General features: G+C 38.3%; 1 long non-coding RNA gene across 1 annotated transcript; it reads left to right on the forward strand.

The window, feature by feature from the left end:
* Positions 1 to 304: 304 nt before the first annotated feature.
* Positions 305 to 17,946, forward strand: LOC123330609. Its single transcript, XR_006546634.2, has 3 exons — positions 305 to 700; positions 1,050 to 1,147; positions 17,452 to 17,946. It is a non-coding gene; the product is annotated as an uncharacterized LOC123330609 (long non-coding RNA).
* Positions 17,947 to 19,568: the final 1,622 nt, after the last annotated feature.

Below are 19,568 nucleotides of genomic sequence, written 5' to 3' on the forward strand. Positions count from 1 at the left end.
ATATACTTTTATCAGATCCACTCCAGCAACATACATCTTAAATTAACAAGATAGAACTAACAATAGAAAGGTCTTACCAGACCCACTCCCTAAGATAACTAAAATAACAAGATTAGTCAGAAGGTTCTTGTTAAGAAAGAGAAACATGACCTCAAGCAAGATACATTGTTATTATATAATTATTAGTATAGACTTTAAGGAAAAACATACAATTGAGCAAGATGAATTGTTTTGTTGTGTAATCATTAGTTTTGGGCTTAAAGAAAATATGTGACTAAGACAAGGGAGTGCTATGTGACTAAGACAAAAGATTGTAGAAAAAGAAAAAAGTTTGCCCTTTTCTCCTCCTCAAGAGCTCTGGACACCTTTTTCCTCAAGAGTCCAGGACTCTATCAATCTTACTAAGAATTAACTCTCTCACAACTTTGTTAGTACTCACAGAACCAGCAGTAAGAGCCAAGTAGAGAGATGGGGAAATACAGTTGCCATTTTTTGAGTCTCTAGGCATTCTGCGATTCATGGGGTTGCAAAGAGTTGGACACGACTGAGCGACTGAACTGAACTGAGACTCTTCAGAAGGAAGTAATACCTTTGGATTATTTATTTTCTTAAGAGCCTATGAATTTCCAATTATTCTTAAAGCAGTATAAATTGGGTTTTAGGACTTTTCTATGGATGGAGAAATTTTGGATTAGCCAAGGTAAATGATGAGTCCTTTGTCAAACTGGGAGACAGAGGTTACTATCAAAATTCAAGTGCCTTTTTAGAGCTTTCTCAGTTCATGATTCTAAATATTAGTTTTAGCTGCTTTAATAGGTAAATATACAAGTGAGTGTTGACAGGAAATCTGTTAACTCTACAGTAAACTACTGATATAATCAAAAAGTTGTTTTATGAAATCTGGTATCATTTGTTTCTTTCTTTTTTTTTTTGTCTTAAATGCTTAAATTGAAATTTTATGTGATTAAGAATAAAGTTACATGGAATCTGAATTTCACTGTATTATCATTATTAATGTACTACAAAATTTATTTTTTTGTCCTTTGAAGTTGTTCAACATTTTAATCAAATCAAAGAGCAAGAGAAAGTGTTCTTGTCACTGATGACAGCCGTTGTGACTTACTGGAATCACCTTGAGGTAAACCAGGTAAAATTTTTGGATTTCCATATGTATATGTAAAATAAGAAACTGACCAGATTGCCTGCAGTAGAATTTGCAATTTTATTAATATTAAGATTAGAATTAAACCCAGCACGTTATTAATGACATGTGTACTTTTACAGTAAACTATTATTCTATGCCAGACCTCACAAATTTTGTTTGGTCTATGATATAGGGCTTTAATAAGTCTTTGCCAACATTTAGCAACTTGGGGTGTTAGTTCTAAAAGGTCTTGTAGGTCTTCATAGAACCATTCAACTTCAGCTTCTTCAGCATTACTGGTTGGGGCATAGGCTTGGATCACCGTGATATTGAATGGTTTGCCTTGGAAACCAGAACTGAACTGAACTGAGAAACTTGGGGAATTCATACAGAATTTTGAATTCTGTACTTCGTAACAAAACAAATAATAATATACAAAAGCGCAGATGATTTGGCTGCACTGGCTAGCATGATCATACGGGGGAAATTTATGGACTTTACATACCAAATATAGCATTTATTAAGGACGTGGCTTCCCTGGTGACTCAGTGGTAAAGAATCCTCTAGCCAACGTAGGAGATGTGAATTTGACCCCTGGTTCAGGAAAATCCCCTGTAGAAGGAAATGGCAACCCACTCCAATATTCTTGATTGGGAAACCCCATGGACAAAGGAGCCTGATGGTTTGCAGTTGCAAAAGAGTTGAACATAACTGAGTGACTAAACATCAACAACAATTTAGGACTTGCATTCAGAATCAAAGTTCTCACAAACTCATATTTATTTTTAATAAGTTATGACTAGTGGTCTTTTTTCTAACCTGAGGATTTTGCTAATTTACTTTATTCCACAGACTCTGGGACATTGGATATGTGATCCCTTAGAAATGCATTGATATAAATATGAATAGTGTTCTTCATGAACACAAGAGTCAGGCACTTGGTTGTAAAAGTATATTCCAAGTACTAGAGTTCAATTAATCTTCAATATTACTGAAGTGTGTATAATAGTATACACTGTGGCTGCAGAGTCAAATTATGTGATAGAAATAAATCACACTGGTATAAAGCTGTTTACACTTTAGAAAATTATATGTATTTGACAATAAGTGATGTGAAGATAAAGGCAAAGGATAAAAAGAAATATATACCCATGTGGATGCCGAGTTCCAAAGAATAGCAAGGAGAGATAAGCCTTCTGTGATTAATGAAAAGAAATAGAGGAAAACAGTAGAATGGGAAGCTAGAGATCTCTTCAAGAAAATTGTAGATAACCAGGAAAAATTTCAAGGAAAGATGGGCACAATAAATAATAAAAATGATATGGACATAACAGAAGCAGAAGATATTAAGAAGAGGTGGCAAGAATACACAGAACTATCAAAAAAGATCTTGATGACCCAGATAACCATGACAGTGTGATCACTCACCTATAGCCAGATATTCTGGAATGTGAAGTCAAGTGGGCTTTAGGAATTATCACTACAAACAAAGCTAGTGGAGGTGATGGAATTCCAGTTGAGCTATTTCAAATCCTAAAAGATGATGCTGTGAAAGGGCTGCACTCAATATGCCAGCAAATTTGGAAAACTCAGTAGAGGCCACAGGACTGGAAAAGTCAGTTTTCATTCCAATCCCAAAGAAATGCAATGCCAAAGAATGTTCAAACTACTGCACAATTGCACTCATCTCAAACACTAGCAAAGTAATGCTCAAAATTGTTCAAGTGAGGCTCCAACATTATGTGAACTGAGAACTTTCAGATATTAAAGCTGGATTTAGAAAAGACAGGGGAACCACAGATCAAATTGCCAACATCTGTTGGATCACTGAAAAAGCAAGAGAGTTCCAGAAAAACATCTACTTCTGCTTTATTGACTATGTCAAAACTTTTGACTGTGTAGATCACAACAAACTGTGGAAATTTCTTAAAGAGTTGGCAATACTAGACCACCTGACCTGCCTCTTGAGAAATCTGTATGTAGATGGTCAGGAAGCAACAGTTAGAACTGGACATGAAACAACAGACTGGTTCCAAATTGGGAAAAAAGTACATCAGGCTGTATAATGTCATCCTGCTTATTTAACTTATACGCAGAGTACATCATGTGATGCCAGACTGGATGAAGCACAAGTTCAAATCAAGACTTCTGGGAGAAACATCAATAACCACAGATATGCAGATGACATCTACCTTATGGCAGAAAGTGAAAAGAATTAAAGTGCCTCTTGATGAAAGTGAAAGAGGAGAGTGAAAAAGCTGACTTAAAATTGAACATTCAAAAATGAAGGTCATGGCATCTGGTCCCATCACTTCATGACAAATAGAAGGGGAAACAATGGAAAGAGTGATAGACTTTATTTTCTTAGGCTCCAAAATCACAGCAGATGGTTACTGCAGCCATGGCATTAAAAGACATTTGTTCCTTGGAAGAAAAATTATGACCAAGTTAAATAGCATATTAAAAAGCAGAGATATTACTTTGCCAACAAAGGTCCATGTAGTTAAAGCTATGGTTTTTCTAGTAGTCATGTATGGATGTGATAGTTGGACTGTAAAGAAAGCTGAGTGCCGAAGAATTGATGTTTTTGAACTGTGGTGTTGAAGAAGACTCTTGAAAGTCCCTTGGACTGCAAGGAGATCAAACCAGTCCATCCTGAAGGAAATCAGTACTGAATATTCATTGGAAAGACTGATGCTAAAGCTGAAACTCCAATACTTTGGCCACCAGAAGCGAAAAACTGACTCATTGGAAAAGACCCTGAGGCTTGGAAAGATTGAAGGCAGGATGAGAAGTTGACAGTTGAAGACAGAGGATGAGATGCTTGGATGGCATAACCAACTCAATGAACATGAGTTTGAGCAAGTTCCAGGTATTGATGATAGACAGGGAAGCCTGGTGTGCTGCAGTCCATGCGGTCTCAGTCAGATATGACTGAACGACTGAAATGACTGACTGACTGACTGACTGATGTGAACATAAAAATTCACTGATGTGAAAAAAAAATTTATGTGAACATAAAAAAAGTCATTATATTATATTGATATAAACTATAGGCAAATAATAACAAAAGACAACTTATTTGGCATAGAATATGGAGATTAAGCAGAACAAAAAATCATATGTATAATTTAATTACAGCTGTGTTTAAAGTATATACACTAGGACTATAGAAAAACCACAAAATCAAAGGATTTGCTTTGTTTAGATAACTGTATTTACTGCTTTAAAATATTTCATATGTTCTATATTTTATAATAAAAGTAATTAAAAAAGAATAGCTAAACAAATGATTGATTTGAGAACAGCCATATTTATATTTCTGAAGTAACATCAAAAAAATTTAATTTACTTGGCAGATATTTATTATAGACCCACCATGTCAAACACTTAACTAAACATTCATGTTTGTGTTTCAAAGAGAAATACAACACATTTTCAAATAAAATCAATAGCATGTATCAATATATAAATTATAAACGTGAATAAATGTTAATTCACATACTAGGTTTTCAGTTCAGTTCAGTTCAGTCATTCAGTCATGTCCGACTCTTTGCGACCCCATGAATCGCAGAACGCCAGGCCTCCCTGTCCATTACCAACTCCCGGAGTTCACTCAGACTCATGTCCATTGAGTCGGGGATGCCATCCAGCTATCTCATCCTCTGTCATCCCCTTCTCCTCCTACCGCCAATCCCTCCCAGAATCAGAGTCTTTACCAATTAGTCAACTCTTCGCATGAGGTGGCCAAAGTACTGGAGTTTCAGCTTTAGGATCATTCCTTCCAAAGAACACCCAGGGCTGATCCTCCTTTAGGATGGACTGGTTGGATCTCCTTGCAGTCCAAGGGACTCTCAAGAGTCTTCTCCAGAACCACAGTTCAAAAGCATCAATTCTTCAGCGCTCAGCTTTCTTCACAGTCCAACTCTCACATCCATATATAACCACTGGAAAAACCATAGCCTTGACTAGATGGAGCTTTGTTGGCAAAGTAATGTCTCTACTTTTAAATATGCTATCTAAGTTGTTCATAACTTTCATTCTAAGGAGTAAATGTCTTTTAATTTCATGGCTGCAATCACTATCTGCAGTGATTTTGGAGCCCCAAAAATAAAGTCTCACACTGTTTCCACTCTTTCCCCATCTATTTCCTATGAAGTGATGGGGCCAAATGCCATGATCTTAGTTTTCTGAATGTTGAGATTTAGGCCAACTTTTTCACTCTCCTCTTTCACTTTCATCAAGAGGCTTTTGAGTTCCTCCTCACTGTCTGCCATAAGGGTGGTGTCATCTGCATATCTGAGGTTATTGATATTTCTCCCGGCAATCTTGATTCCAGCCTGTACTTTTTCCAGCCCAGCGTTTCCCATGATGTACTCTGCATAGAAGTTAAATAAGCAGGGTGGCAGTATACAGCCTTGTTTACAATATACAGGGTGACAATATACCTACTCCTTTTCCTATTTGGAACTAGTCTGTTGTTCTATGTCCAGTTCTAACTGTTGTTTCCTGACCTGCATATAGGTTTCTCAAGAGGCAGGTCAGGTGGTCCGGCATTTCTATCTCTTGAATTTTCCACAGTTTATTGTGATCCACACAGTCAAAGGCTTTGGCATAATCAATAAAGCAGAAATAGATGTTTTTCTGAAACTCTCTTGCTTTTTCGATGATCCAGCGGATGTTGGCAATTTGATCTCTGGTTCCTCTGCCTTTTCTAAAACCAGCTTGAACATCTGGGACATCACGGTTCATGTATTGCTGAAGCCTGGCATGGAGAATTTTGAGCATTACTTTACTAGCGTGTGAGATGACTGCAATTGTGTGGTAGTTTGAGCATTCTTTGGCATCGTCTTTCTTTGGGATTGGAATGAAAACTGACCTTTTCCAGTCCTGTGGCCACTGCTGAGTTTCCAAATTTGCTGGCATATTGAGTGCAGCACTTTAACAGTGTCATCTTTCAGGATTTGAAATAGCTCAAATGGAATTCCATCAGCTCTATTAGCTTTTTCGTAGTGATGCTTCTAAGGCCCACTTGACTTCACATTCCAGGATGTCTGGGTCTAGGTGAGAGATCACACTATCGTGATTATCTGAGTCGTGAAGATATTTTTTGTACAGTTCTGTGTATTCTTGCCTCCTCTTCTTAATATCTTCTGAATTAAGATATCTTAATATCTTAATGTACTTCTGTTAGGTCTATACCAATTTTGTCATCGAGCCCATCTTTGCCTGAAATGTTTCCTTGGTATCTCGAATTTTCTTTAAGTGATCTCTAGACTTTTCCATTCTCTTGTTTTCCTCTATTTCTTTGCATTGATCACTGAAGAAGGCTTTCTTATCTCTCCTTGCTATTCTTTGGAACTCTGCATTCAGATGCTTATATCTTTCCTTTTCTCCTTTGCTTTTCACTTCTTTTCTTAGCTATTTATAAGGCCTCCTCAGACAGTCATTTTGCTTTTTTGCATTTCTTTTCCATGGGGATGGTCTTGATCCCTGTCTCCTGTACAATGTCATGAACCTACATTCATAGTTCATCAGGCACTCTGTCTATCAGATCTAGTACCTTAAATCTTTCTCACTTCCACTGTATAATCATAAGGGATTTGATTTAGGTCATATCTGAATGATCTAGTTGTTTTCCCTACTTTCTTCAATTTCAGTCTGAATTTGGCAATGAGTTCATGATCATAGCCACAGTCTGCTCTTGGTCTTGTTTTTGTTGACTCTATAGAGCTTCTCCATCTTTGGCTGCAAAGAATATAATCAATCTGATTTCAGTGTTGACCACCTGGTGATGTCCATATGTAGAGTCCTCTGTTGTGTTTTTGGAAGAGGGTGTTTGCTATGACCTGTGTGTTCTTTTGGCAAAACTCTATTAGCCTTTGCCTTACTTCATTCTGTATTCCAAGGCCAAATTTGCCTGTTACTCCAGGTATTTCTTGACTTCCTACTTTTGCATTCCAGTCCCCTATAATTAAAAGGATATCTTTTTTGGGGTGTTAGTTCTAAAGGGTCTTGTAGGTCTTCACAGAACCATTCAACTTCAGCTTCTCCAATGTTACTGGTTGGGGCATAGGCTTGGATCACCATGATATTGAATGGTTTGCCTTGGAAATGAACAGAGATCATTCTGTCGTTTTTGAGATTGCATCCAAGTACTGCGTTTTGGACTCTTTTGTTGACCATGACAGCTAATGCATTCATTCTGAGGGATTCCTGCCCACAATAGTAGATATCATGGTCATCTGAGTTAAATGCACCCATTCCAGTCCATTTTAGTTTGCAGATTCCTAGAATGTCGACTTTCACCCTTGCCATCTTCTGCTTGACCACTTCCAATTTGCCTTGATTCATGGACCTGACATTCTAGGTTCCTATACAGTATTGCTCTTTACAGCATAGGACCTTGCTTCTATCACCAGTCACATCCACATGGGTATTGTTTTTGCTTTGGCTCTATCCCTTCATTCTTTCTGGAGTTTTTTCTCCACTGATCTCCAGTAGCATATTGGGCACCAACTCACTTGGGGAGTTCCTCCTTCAGTATCCTATCATTTTGCCTTTTCATACTGTTCATGGGGTTCTCAAGGCAAGAATACTGAAGTGGTTTCCCATTCCCTTATCCAGTGGACCACAGTCTGTTAGACCTCTCCACAATGACCTGTCTGTCTTGGGTGGCCCCAGACTGTATGGTTTAGTTTCATTGAGTTAGACAAGGCTGTGGTCCATGTGATCAGTTTGACTAGTTTTCTGTGATTATGGTTTTAGTGTTTCTGCCCTCTGATGCCCTCTTGCAATACCTACCATCTCACTTGGTGTTAGTAATACTGTTAGTAAAACCTAATCTTTTCTTAAGGGTAAATTGCATATGAATAGAAAATCTGATATTTTTGTGGAGGTTTTACTTTTGTTTTTATTCACAGATTATTGTTTTTTTTTTTGTTTTGTATAATTCTTCTTTTTTTTTTAATTTTATTTTATTTTTAAACTTTACATAACTGTATTAGATCTGCCATATATCAAAATGAATCCACCACAGGTATACATGTGTTCCCCATCCTGAACCCTCCTCCCTCCTCCCTCCCCATTCCATCCCTCTGGGTCGTCCCAGTGCACCAATAATTCAGAGAATAAAAGGCACATACAAAGTTTAGAATCTGCTGAGAAAGGACATTATGGTTTCTTTTCTATTTTTGACTCAGGATAAAATATTTATTTTTTACATTCTTGGATAATTCTATCTGCATTAGCTTCACAGATTTTTCTCAATAAGATGTAGACACTGATAGACTTCTTTTAAAGGAAACTGCAAGATACATGGAGTGACTAATGTCTACAACTTGAAACTTGTAAATATTTATCAGAAAATTATATCCGTCTTTGGGAAGATCTCTGTTTGAATCTTGATGTAATATAATGTGATGCTCAACCAGGGAATGGCTGATATGAATACAGAAGAAGAGTTGCTCACTTTATTCAAGAATCAATGTAGCTATTTTATATAAAGTTTTCATACTAGTTTTGACATGTAGCATTGCAATACTAATTCTAGAATCCACAATTTAAAGAGAGGCTAGAGCACCTGAAAGTTATAACTTTTTAAGTGGCAGCAGTTAAATTGACTTGATACTAAGAAAATCAGCTTCCTGGATGGGCTTCTTGATGTCTCTTTACTGTATGTGCGTGCATGCTTAATCGCTCAGTAATGTCCAATTCTTTGTGACCCCATGGACTGTAGCCCAGCAAGCTCCTTTGTCCACGGGATTCTCCGGGGGGTGGGGGTGGGAAGCAACTATAGTGACTATATAGCCATTCCCTTCTCCAGAGGATCTTCCTAACCCAGGGACCAAACCCAGGTCTTGTGCATTGAAGGCAGATTCTTTACTGTTTTAGTCACCAGGGAAGCCCATTTGCCATTTATACCCTTATTTCCATTTCTCTCACTTCGTTAAAACTTCGCTTCTCAAAGGAATGATTCATCCTTGGATTTTCTCATCATCATCCTCCTTTATTAGGACTCAGCTATTAATACATTTATATACCTTTTTTTTAGACAACTATTTGTTAACCTCAATTAGATTAACAAATTTATTTAATCTCTGGACATTTCCAACATTCTTTACAAATATCTGTCACAAAAAAATATATGCAAATACAGTATTCAATGGCATGTGCACTATTTTTGACCTCACGGACTGTAGCCTGCCAGCTTCCTCGGTCCATAGAATTCTACAGGCAAGACTACTGGAGTGGGTTGCTATTTCCTTCTCTAGGGTATCTTCCCAACCCAGGAATCAAATCCAGGTCCCCTACATTGCAGGCAGATTCTTTACTAATTGAGCTACAAGGGAAGCCCCACAATTGCTACACAGGGGTACAAATATAGAATCTAATTTTACCAGTTACACCTTGGTGTCATTCAGTTTTTCCTACGGAATGTCACTTTCTGCCATTAGAGTTAAATGATTTCTCTGAATGTACTTAGTAGTCTACTTAGTAGTCTGAAGAGAAGCATTACATTTTTAGATATGTTTCCTGAATATAACATAGAACAGTGAAAAGTATAGAATTATTTCTGAAAATAATAATTTCTTTCAGTTCATAGAGTACTCTAAAACTTTTACATTGATTAATTGAGGTAGAATTTTCAGAGACAATGTACCAAAGTGACATGTTCATCATTCAAAATTAATTTAATAATAATTTGGAATATATTATGGGAAGGAAATATGGAAAGTGTTAAAAACCCCAGTTTCACAGATGCCTCTTATTCTGTATTTAATCATAACTTAGATAATTATTTTGTCTGTTCTGAATACTACCAACATTTTTTATTCCAGGAACAAATGATGTAAAATAAGGTATTAATACTTACAGCAAAGAAAGACATTTTGTTAGTTATTGAAAAACTGTGTAATACAACAATGTTGCAATATTATAAAATATAGCATGTTTAAAAATGTAAATATCGGGATAAATAGGATTTGCAAGATAAATTAGTGGAATTTTTACAATTGATTCTTCAGGAAAATTGATGTATTAATTGTTGCCAATTTGCTTGATTTCCAATCTTATGAACTTGAGAAGGATTAAAATGCTTAAAATCTAAGCATAATTGATTATTGAATTCATAATCAATGAGCAGAGTTTTCCTTTGGATGCTTTTCAGTTAAGTCGTTCAGTTGTGTCCGACTCTGTGCGACCCCATGAATCACAGCAAGCCAGGCCTCCCGGTCCATCACCAACTCCCAGAGTTCACTCAGACTCACATCCATCGAGTTGGTGATGCCATCCAGCCATCTCATCCTTTGTCGTCCCCTTCTCCTACTGCCCCCAATCCCTCCCAGCATCAGAGTCTTTTCCAATCAGTCAAATCTTTGCATGAGGTGGCCAAAGTACTGGAGTTTCAGCTTTAGCATCATTCCTTCCAAAGAAATCCCAGGGCAGATCTCCTTCAGAATGGACTGGTTGGAACTCTTGCATTCCAAGGGACTCTCAAGAGTCTTCTCCAACACCACAGTTCAAAAGCATCAATTCTTCGATGCTCTGCTTTCTTCACAGTCCAACTCTCACATCCATAGATAACCACTGGAAAAACCATAGCCTTGACTAGATGGACCTTTTTTGGCAAAGTAATGTCTTTGCTTTTGAACGTGCTATCTAGGTTGGTCATAACTTTCCTTCCAAGGAGTAAGCGTCTTTTAATTTCATGGCTGCAGTTACCATCTGTAGTGATTTTGGAGCCCAGAAAAATAAAGTCTGACACTGCCTCCACTGTTTCCCCATCTATTTCCCATGAAGTGATGGGACCAGATGCCATGATCTTCGTTTTCTGAATGTTAAGTTTAAAGCCAACTTTTTCACTCTCCTCTTTCACTTTCATCAAGAGGCTTTTGAGTTCCTCTTCACTTTCTGCCATAAGGGTGGTGTCATCTGCATATCTGAGGTAATTGATATTTCTCCCGGCTATCTTGATTCCAGCTTGTGCTTCTTCCAGCCCAGCGCTTCTCATGATTTACTCTGCATAGAAGTTGAATAAACAGTGTGACAATATACAGCCTTGACTAATTCCTTTTCCTATTTGGAACCAGTCTGTTGTTCCATGTCCAGTTCTAACTGTTGCTTCCTGACCTGCATATAGGTTTCTCAAGAGGCAGGTCAGGTGGTCTGGTATTCCCATCTCTTTCAGAATTTTCCACAGTTTATTGTGATCCACACATTCAAAGGTGTTGGCATAGTCAATAAAGCATAAATAGATGTTTTTCTGGAACTCTCTTGTTTTTTCGATGATCCAGCAGATGTTGGCAATTTGATCTCTGGTTCCTCTGCCTTTTCTAAAACCAGCTTGAACATCAGGAATTTCACAGTTCACGTATTGCGGAATCCTGGCTTGGAGAATTTTGAGCATTACTTTACTAGTGTGTGCTGCTGCTGCTAAGTCGCTTCAGTCATGTCCGACTCGGTGCAACCCCATAGACAGCAGCCCACCAGGCTCCCCTGTCCCTGGGATTCTCCAGGCAAGAACACTGGAATGGGTTGCCATTTCCTTCTTCAATGCATGAAAGTGAAAAGTGAAAGTGAAGTTGCTCCGATGTGTCTGACTCTTAGCGACCCCATGGACTGCAGCCCACCAGGCTCCTTGGTCCATGGTATTTTCTAAGCAAGAGTACTGGAGTGGGGTGCCATTGCCTTCTCCATACTAGTGTATGAGATGAGTGCAATTATGTAGTAGTTTGAGCGTTCTTTGGCATTGCCTTTCTTTGGGATCAGAATGAAAACTGACCTTTTCCAGTCCTGTGGCCACTGCTGAGTTTTCCAAATTTGCTGGCATATTGAGTGCAGCACTTTCACAGCATCATCTTTCAGGATTTGAAATAGCTCAAATGGAATTCCACCAGCTCCGTTAGCTTTGTTTATAGTGATGCTTTCTAAGGCCCACTTGACTTCACATTCCAGGATGTCTTGCTCTAGGTGACTAATCACACCATCGTGATTATCTGAGTCGTGAAGATCTTTTTTGTACAGTTCTTCTGTATATTCTTGCCACCTCTTCTTAATATCTTCTGCTTCTGTTAGGTCCATACCATTTCTGTCGTTTATCGAGCCCATCTTTGCATGAAGTGTTTGCTTGGTATCTCTAATTTTCTTGAAGAGATCTCTAGACTTGCCCTTTCTGTTGTTTTCCTCTATTTCTTTGCATTGATTGCTGAGGAAGGCTTTCTTATCTCTCCTTGCTATTCTTTGGAACTGTGTATTCAGATGCTTATATCTTTCCTTTTCTCCTTTGCTTTTCACTTCTCTTCTTTTCACAGCTATCTGTAAGGCCTCCTCAGACAGACATTTTGCTTTTTTGCATTTCTTTTCCATGGAGATGGTCTTGATCCCTGTCTCCTGTACAATGTAATGAACCTACATTCATAGTTCATCAGGCACTCTGTCTATCAGATATAGTCCCTTAAATCTATTTCTCATTTCCACTGTGTAATCATTAGGGATTTGATTTAGGTCATACCTGAATGGTCTAGTGGTTTTCCCTACTTTCTTAAATTTCAGTCTGAATTTGGCAATAAGGAGTTCATGATCTGAGCCACAATCAGCTCCTGGTTTTGTTTTTGTTGACTGTATAGAGTTTCTCTGTCTTTGGCTGCAAAGAATATAATCAATCTGATTTCAGTGTTGACCATCTGGTGATGTCCATGTGTAGAGTCTTCTCTTGTGTTGTTGGAAGTGGGTGTATGCTATGACCAGTGCATTTTCTTGGAAAAACTCTAATCTTTGCCCTTCATTTTGTATTCCAAAGCTAAATTTGCCTGTTACTCCAGGTGTTTCTTGACTTCTTACTTTTGCATTCCAGTCCCCTATAATGAAAAGGATATCTTTTGGGGGTTTTAGTTCTAAAAACTCTTGTAGGTCTTCATAGAACCATTCAACTTCAGCTTCTTCAGCGTTACTGGTTGGGGCATAGACTTGGATTACTGTGATATTGAATGATTTGCCTTGGAAATGAACAGAGATCATTCTGTCGTTTTTGAGATTGCATCCAAGTACTGCATTTCAGACTCATTTTTTGACCATGATGGCTACTCCATTTCTTCTGAGGGATTCCTGCCCGTGGTAGTAGATATAATGGTCATCTGAGTTAAGTTCACCCATTCCAGTCCATTTTATTTGCTGATTCCTAGAATGTCGACGTTCACTCTTGCCATCTTCTGCTTGACCACTTCCAATTTGCCTTGATTCATGGACCTGACATTCCAGGTTCCTATGCAATATTGCTCTTTACAGTATCAGACATTACTTCTATCACCTGTCACATCCACAACTGGGTATTGTTTTTGCTTTGGCTCCATCCCTTCATTCTTTCTGGAGTTATTTTTCCACTGATCTCCTGTAGCATATTGGGCACCTACTGACCTGGGGAGTTCCTCTTTCAGTATCCTATCATTTTGCCTTTTCATACTGTTAATGGGATCCTCAAGGCAAGAATACTGAAGTGGTTTCCCATTCCCTTCTCCAGTGGACCACAATCTGTCAGACCTCTCCACCATGACCTGCTCATCTTGGGTTTCCCCACGGGCATGGCTTAGTTTCATTGAGTTAGACAAGGCTGTGGTCCTAGTATGATCAGATTGACTAGTTTTCTGTGATTATGGTCTCAGTGTTTCTGCCCTCTGATGCCCTCTTGCAACACCTACTGTCTTACTTGGGTCTCTCTTACCTTGGGCATGGGGTATCTCTTCACAGCTGCTCCAGCAAAGCACAGTTGCTGCTCCTTACCTTGGAAGAGGGGTATCTCCTCACCACTGCCCCTCCTGATCTTGATCATGAAATAGCTCCTCTAGGCCCCCCTGCGCCTTGGAAGCCACCGCTCCTTGGATGTGGGGTAGCTCCTCCCAGCTGCCACCCCTGACCTCGGAGGTGGGGTAGCTCCTCTCAGCCGTTCCTGCGCCGTTGCAGCCTGGCACTCTCTGCCGCTGCCCCTGACCTCGGACGTGGAGGTACTCCTCTTGGCCGCCTGCCCCTCAGGCATGCGGTCTTCCCGGCTTCTGCCCCTGACCTGGGACCTGGGGTAGCTGCTCCTCTCGGCCACGCTATGCACCATCGCAGCCGCCCGCACTATGAAGTTACATCAAAAAATCAAGTTCTAAGGAATGAAAATCAGAGAAGGTGGCTGAATTCTGGAAAAATGAACTATTTTCATTTTGAAGTCTGGGTCGAAGAAAACTTCCATTAGTGTACTAATTATGAGAATCCAGAATTTCTGAGACAGGGAGAAACTGAAGACTGATTTATTCTCCAGTGAAAGAGAATAGGTTGGTGATTCCTGAGAAAGGAAATAGGTCAACTGGAAGGAAGAAGGAAGGTTTAAAGTACAACTTCAGGAAAAAAGGCAAACTCTGAGATATTGAAAAGTTTAAGAAAGTTTGAATGTGAAGAACTATGCAAATGAAGATCCTCCAAAGGCATAAATTGTGAGGCTGACCTTCTTTTTCTTTTATGGTTGAACAGGATTTGTTAATTAGATATCATCTTAATTCCCAGTCCTCATATGTCATAATATTTGGAAAATTTAACCTTTCATTAATGATGTATTTAAGCCTCTATTAGATATATGTTCAGCCTGTTTATGAGTGTCATGGTGATGCAAAGGACAGGTCTAGAGCTTACTTTCTGATCCAGAGATGCCAGCCAAAGTAGGCCTGAGAAAGAAACTAGACTGGCTCTTAGTAATCTTTGAGCCTGAGAGACTAGCAAACATATTCTCCCAAAACAAGAATCATATGCTTATTTCCACATTTAATATTCTAAAAATAATATAATTTGTGACTCTATAATTCTTAAGGAAATCATGCATGTGTGCTAAGTAGCTTCAATCATGTCTGATTCTTTGAAGTCCTATAGACTGTAGCCCACCAAGCTCCTCTGTCCATGGGATTCTCCAGTAAAAAATACTGGAATGGGTTGCCATGCCCTCCTCCAGAGGATCTTCTCAACCAAGGGATTTGTATTGCAGACAGGTTCTTTACCACTAGCGCCACCTGGGAAGCTAAGAAGAGCACCACAATAAAATAAATACCTACTTAATGCATAATTAATATACATATATAATACATCATTTGTAATAGTAACTTCTAAACAAACTCAATGTAAGGAGAATTTTGAAAATAAAGATACCTTACAAATTAACCCCTGATTTCTACTACAAAAAAAGTAAAACTCAAGGGTATTTTGTTTTCATTGCAGGAGAAGTGGGATTATAATAATTTGAGTGATTAAGTTATTCTAACTTGGATAGCTTCAACTTTCATAATCACCACGTAATTACTAAAATGAGGAATCCAGAATACAGAAATATAGTGAAAATATATATTAGAAAATTTTAATGGCCAAAACATGATCCTATAGATGGCATGCTTTGAAAAGTATATCATATCATAACCTTCAATCAAATTAGTAAAATATCTATCCCACTATCATTGTCTGTGGCAAAGAACATATAAGAAAATCTTAAATTGAACTCTGAGAGATAGAAAACTATGGTTGTCCATGACCCTTTTTACCAGCATCCTCGAATATGGTACATAATACAAACTGAAAGTGTTAGTCGCTCAGTCATGTCCGACTCTTTGCATCATCGTGGTCTGTAGTCCACCAGACTCCTCTGTCCATAGAATTCACCAGGCAATCCACTGGAGTAGATTGCCATTCCCTTATCTAGGGGATCTTCCCTACCCTAAGATCTAACAAAGGTCTCCTGCTTTGCAGGTAGATTCTTTATCTGGGCCACCTGGGTGCCATTTAAACACAGGCAAAGGTCTATACTGTGTTTAGTTTTGCAAACCTTCTAAAGCACTTTTGTTTTATTTAAATGTTTAGAGTTTTTACTTTTATTATAATAAATATTTTGGAGTAGAATCTAATGTGAACATTATCACTTTTAGATGATAATACTCCTAAGTTTTCTTGCAAATTATGTTAAACTTGAATAGCTCCAATTTAGAAATTAACTTTGCTTATCATTTTCATAATTACTAAAACATTTTTAATGAATAGAGGTATTACATTTGAGTTGAGAAGATTTGGTAATAAAACAACTTTATAGCAAGGGCATTCTTATCTCTTCACATTAAAGGGAAGAAAATCCTATTAACCAAAATTGGATGTTTGTGATAAATACCAGAGTATGGATAAGTTTTGCATCAGTCTGATTAAATGGCCAGTCATATCCTCGGTTGAGCACAAAAGTGTTTACATTTTAGTTTACTTATCAGCATATAGGACAAACTTTTAACACAAGACCCGAATAAACAAAGTACTTATTTACATGGATGTATATGATAATATATATATTATGAGATCCTGATGCAGGGAAAGATTGAGGAAGTAGGAGAAGGGGATGACAAAGGATGAGATGGTTGGATGGCATCATCGACTCAGTGGACATGAGTTTGAGTAAGTTCCAGGAGACCGTGAAGTACAGGGAAGCATGGTATGCTGTCAATGGGTTTGCAAGTAGTCGGACATGACTGAGTGACCAAACAACACTAAATTCAATGATATATCCTGAATAATATATAATTTATACATACTAATATTAATACTAATACTAAGCAAAATACTAACCAAATGTTGTTGTTGCTCAATCACTCAATCATGTCCGACTCTTTGTGATCCCATGGACTGTAGCATGCCAGACTTCCCTGCCCATCACTATCTTCCAGTTTGCTCAAACTCATGTGCACTGAGTTGGTGATCCTATCCAACCATCTGATCCTCTGTCACCCCTTCTCCTCCTGCCCTCAATCTTTCTAATTAACAGTCTTCCTTTAATTAGAGTTGAGTCTCTCCTCAAAGGGATACTTGTATTTCTGATTTGTACTTTTTTCTCAAAGAGAGAATTTCTTTCTCTGTTGTTGGCATCACCGTCATCACTGCAATTAGCTCTTGTCACTCTACTGGCTAAGGCTTGTTGGATAAAAGGAGGAAACAGCGGAGGAGAAAGGGCTAGAAAGAATGACAGAGTGATCTGAGTTCTCTCTTGAGAAAGCAACCATGCACAGGCAAACACATGTGCTCAAACAAATTAAAATATAATATTTCAAAACAGTATGTGTAGCCTGAATTTCTTTTTAAAATTATTTACTAGAATTTCTTGCAAGTGAAATGATTACAGCCTTTCCTTAGCTCTCCCCCATCATCATTTTCTAGTGAGATAATTTTCATCCAACCAAGAATCTTTTTTCAGTTTTTCCAGTTTTATATTATAATTTTAAACTTAACATTTATTTTTCTGCTGTTTACAACAGATTGTTCTGCACTCAACAAACAATATTCAATAGAAGCCTACCAGGCCCCCCTGCTGACCAAAGAGTAAAATCATGAACTATTACATACTGGCCTGTGGGGAGAACCACTTAGATTTCTCATTGCTGCTGCTGCTGCTAAGTTGCTTCAGTCATGTCCGACTCTGTGCGACCCCATGGACTGCAGCCTACCATAGGCTTCTCCATCCATGGGATTCTCCAGGCAAGAACTCTGGGGTGGGCTGCCATTTCCTTCTCCAATAGATTTCTTATTAAGCTCCCTTAAATAACAATGTCAACAACAACAAACAAACACTGTGCCAAGTTTTAAGGTGCACCAGGATGGCTGCTGTCTTTATTTCAAAGAAGAGAAAGAAAATTTTATGTGTGCAATTAAATATGTCAAGATTTTATCTAAAACTTTAATGTCATTGTACAATATATTATTGTCTATAATTCATTGAACTGCACAATAAAACATGTGAGAATTTTCTGAAACCTATATCTCAGTGAAACTGTGACAAAAAAGCTTGTCTCACTGGCTGAGTTCACAATATCCTGCATGTCTACAATGAGCAGAGAGCACCTATGATGTGAGAATGGTTGCTTCCAATCCAGTTCCCAGTGTGGATTCATCATTAACTATCTAGCTTAGATTCCAATAAGATATGAAAAGTACTTGAAGTGATTTTCACATCCTATTCACAAGACACTTTAAATTTTATATTCTGACACAAGACCAATAAGTGACCACATGTTTGAGCATATTAATCTTTAATGTCTTGGTTCCATTAGAAACTTCCATGAGAAGCCTGTCATTAAATTTAAAATAAGATTGGTGAGGACACTGCATGATTCCTAAATGCTCTTTACTTAAGGTAGGTTTATGAGAACTTCCTGGATTTCACACTCAGGAGAAGATTTGCTGTGCTCAGATTTGCTGTGCTCCCTGCTTTCTATTAGTTCACATTTTGTAGTCTTCTGTAGAAGGAGATGATGTAAAAAAGGGAATTCCTGGATACTGAGACTTCTCTGGCATTGCTGAGATTGGTAATAAATGGGTCTTGAATTAGTATGAGTGAGTGTCTGAGGCACAATGGAAAAATAAAATCAAGAGGATGGGGAAGGCAGTGAAAACTGCATAAAAGCAACAACAATGAGGCAAAGAACACCTTTCTCATTTCCTAACATAGATATACAAAGAATGTGAGAGGACACTGGAGGTAGCAGGTTCCTAAGAGAAGATCCGAATTTTACTAGAAGCTGAAGAAACTGTTAATAGCATGAAATAAAGACACAGAGATGGAGAGGGTTTTACAGGTTCATAACCATGAATTCAACAAGGCACAGTTTCAGTAGTGGATGAATGTAGGGTCTGGGGTTAGGAAGAGTAAGGTGCCAGGAGACATGGTGATTAGAATACTGGGATAATTCGAAGTTGAAACCCCACCCTTGCTCCAGGCAAAATAAAGATGTCTTCATAACTAAAATGAGTCTCTTAAATCTAACACATTTTTTTCTTTCTTTTTGTGTATCTTAACTCAAGATTCATGGCACTGATTTAATTTTGTTCATGTGTCTTTCAACAGCCTTTTAAATATGCAACCTTGATTGCATATTTGTATGGACTACTGCCATTCATTTAAAAACGTAAAAGCCCAATGCCTTTATTAGTCATCTCCCTAAGGCGGAATCATAAACATTTCTCTAAATTATTGAGACTCCTGCAGTTCTCTTAGATGCTATCTTCATTTAAAACACTCCAATCCCATTCATGGGCTTCCCTGGTGGGTCACATGGTAAAGAATCTGCCTGCAATGCAGGAGACTCAAGTTTGATCCCTGGATTGGGAAGATTCTCTGGAGGAGGACATGTCAACCAACTCCAGTATACTTGCCTGGAGAATCCTCATGGACAAAGGAGCCTGGCAGGCTGCAGTCCTTGGGGTTGCAAAGAGTTGGACAAGACAAAGCCACTAAGTACACATCCCATTCATGGACAGAGAGAAACCAACTTCTCACTGACTGCTTCTTCCCAACTACATTTGCCATTCATCTGTGGTCTCATTCAGTTCAGTTCAGTTCAGTTCAGTCGCTCAGTCATGTCCTATTCTTTGCAAC

This window comes from Bubalus bubalis, chromosome 19 (genome assembly GCF_019923935.1).
Source record: "Bubalus bubalis isolate 160015118507 breed Murrah chromosome 19, NDDB_SH_1, whole genome shotgun sequence".
NCBI lineage: Eukaryota > Metazoa > Chordata > Mammalia > Artiodactyla > Bovidae > Bubalus > Bubalus bubalis.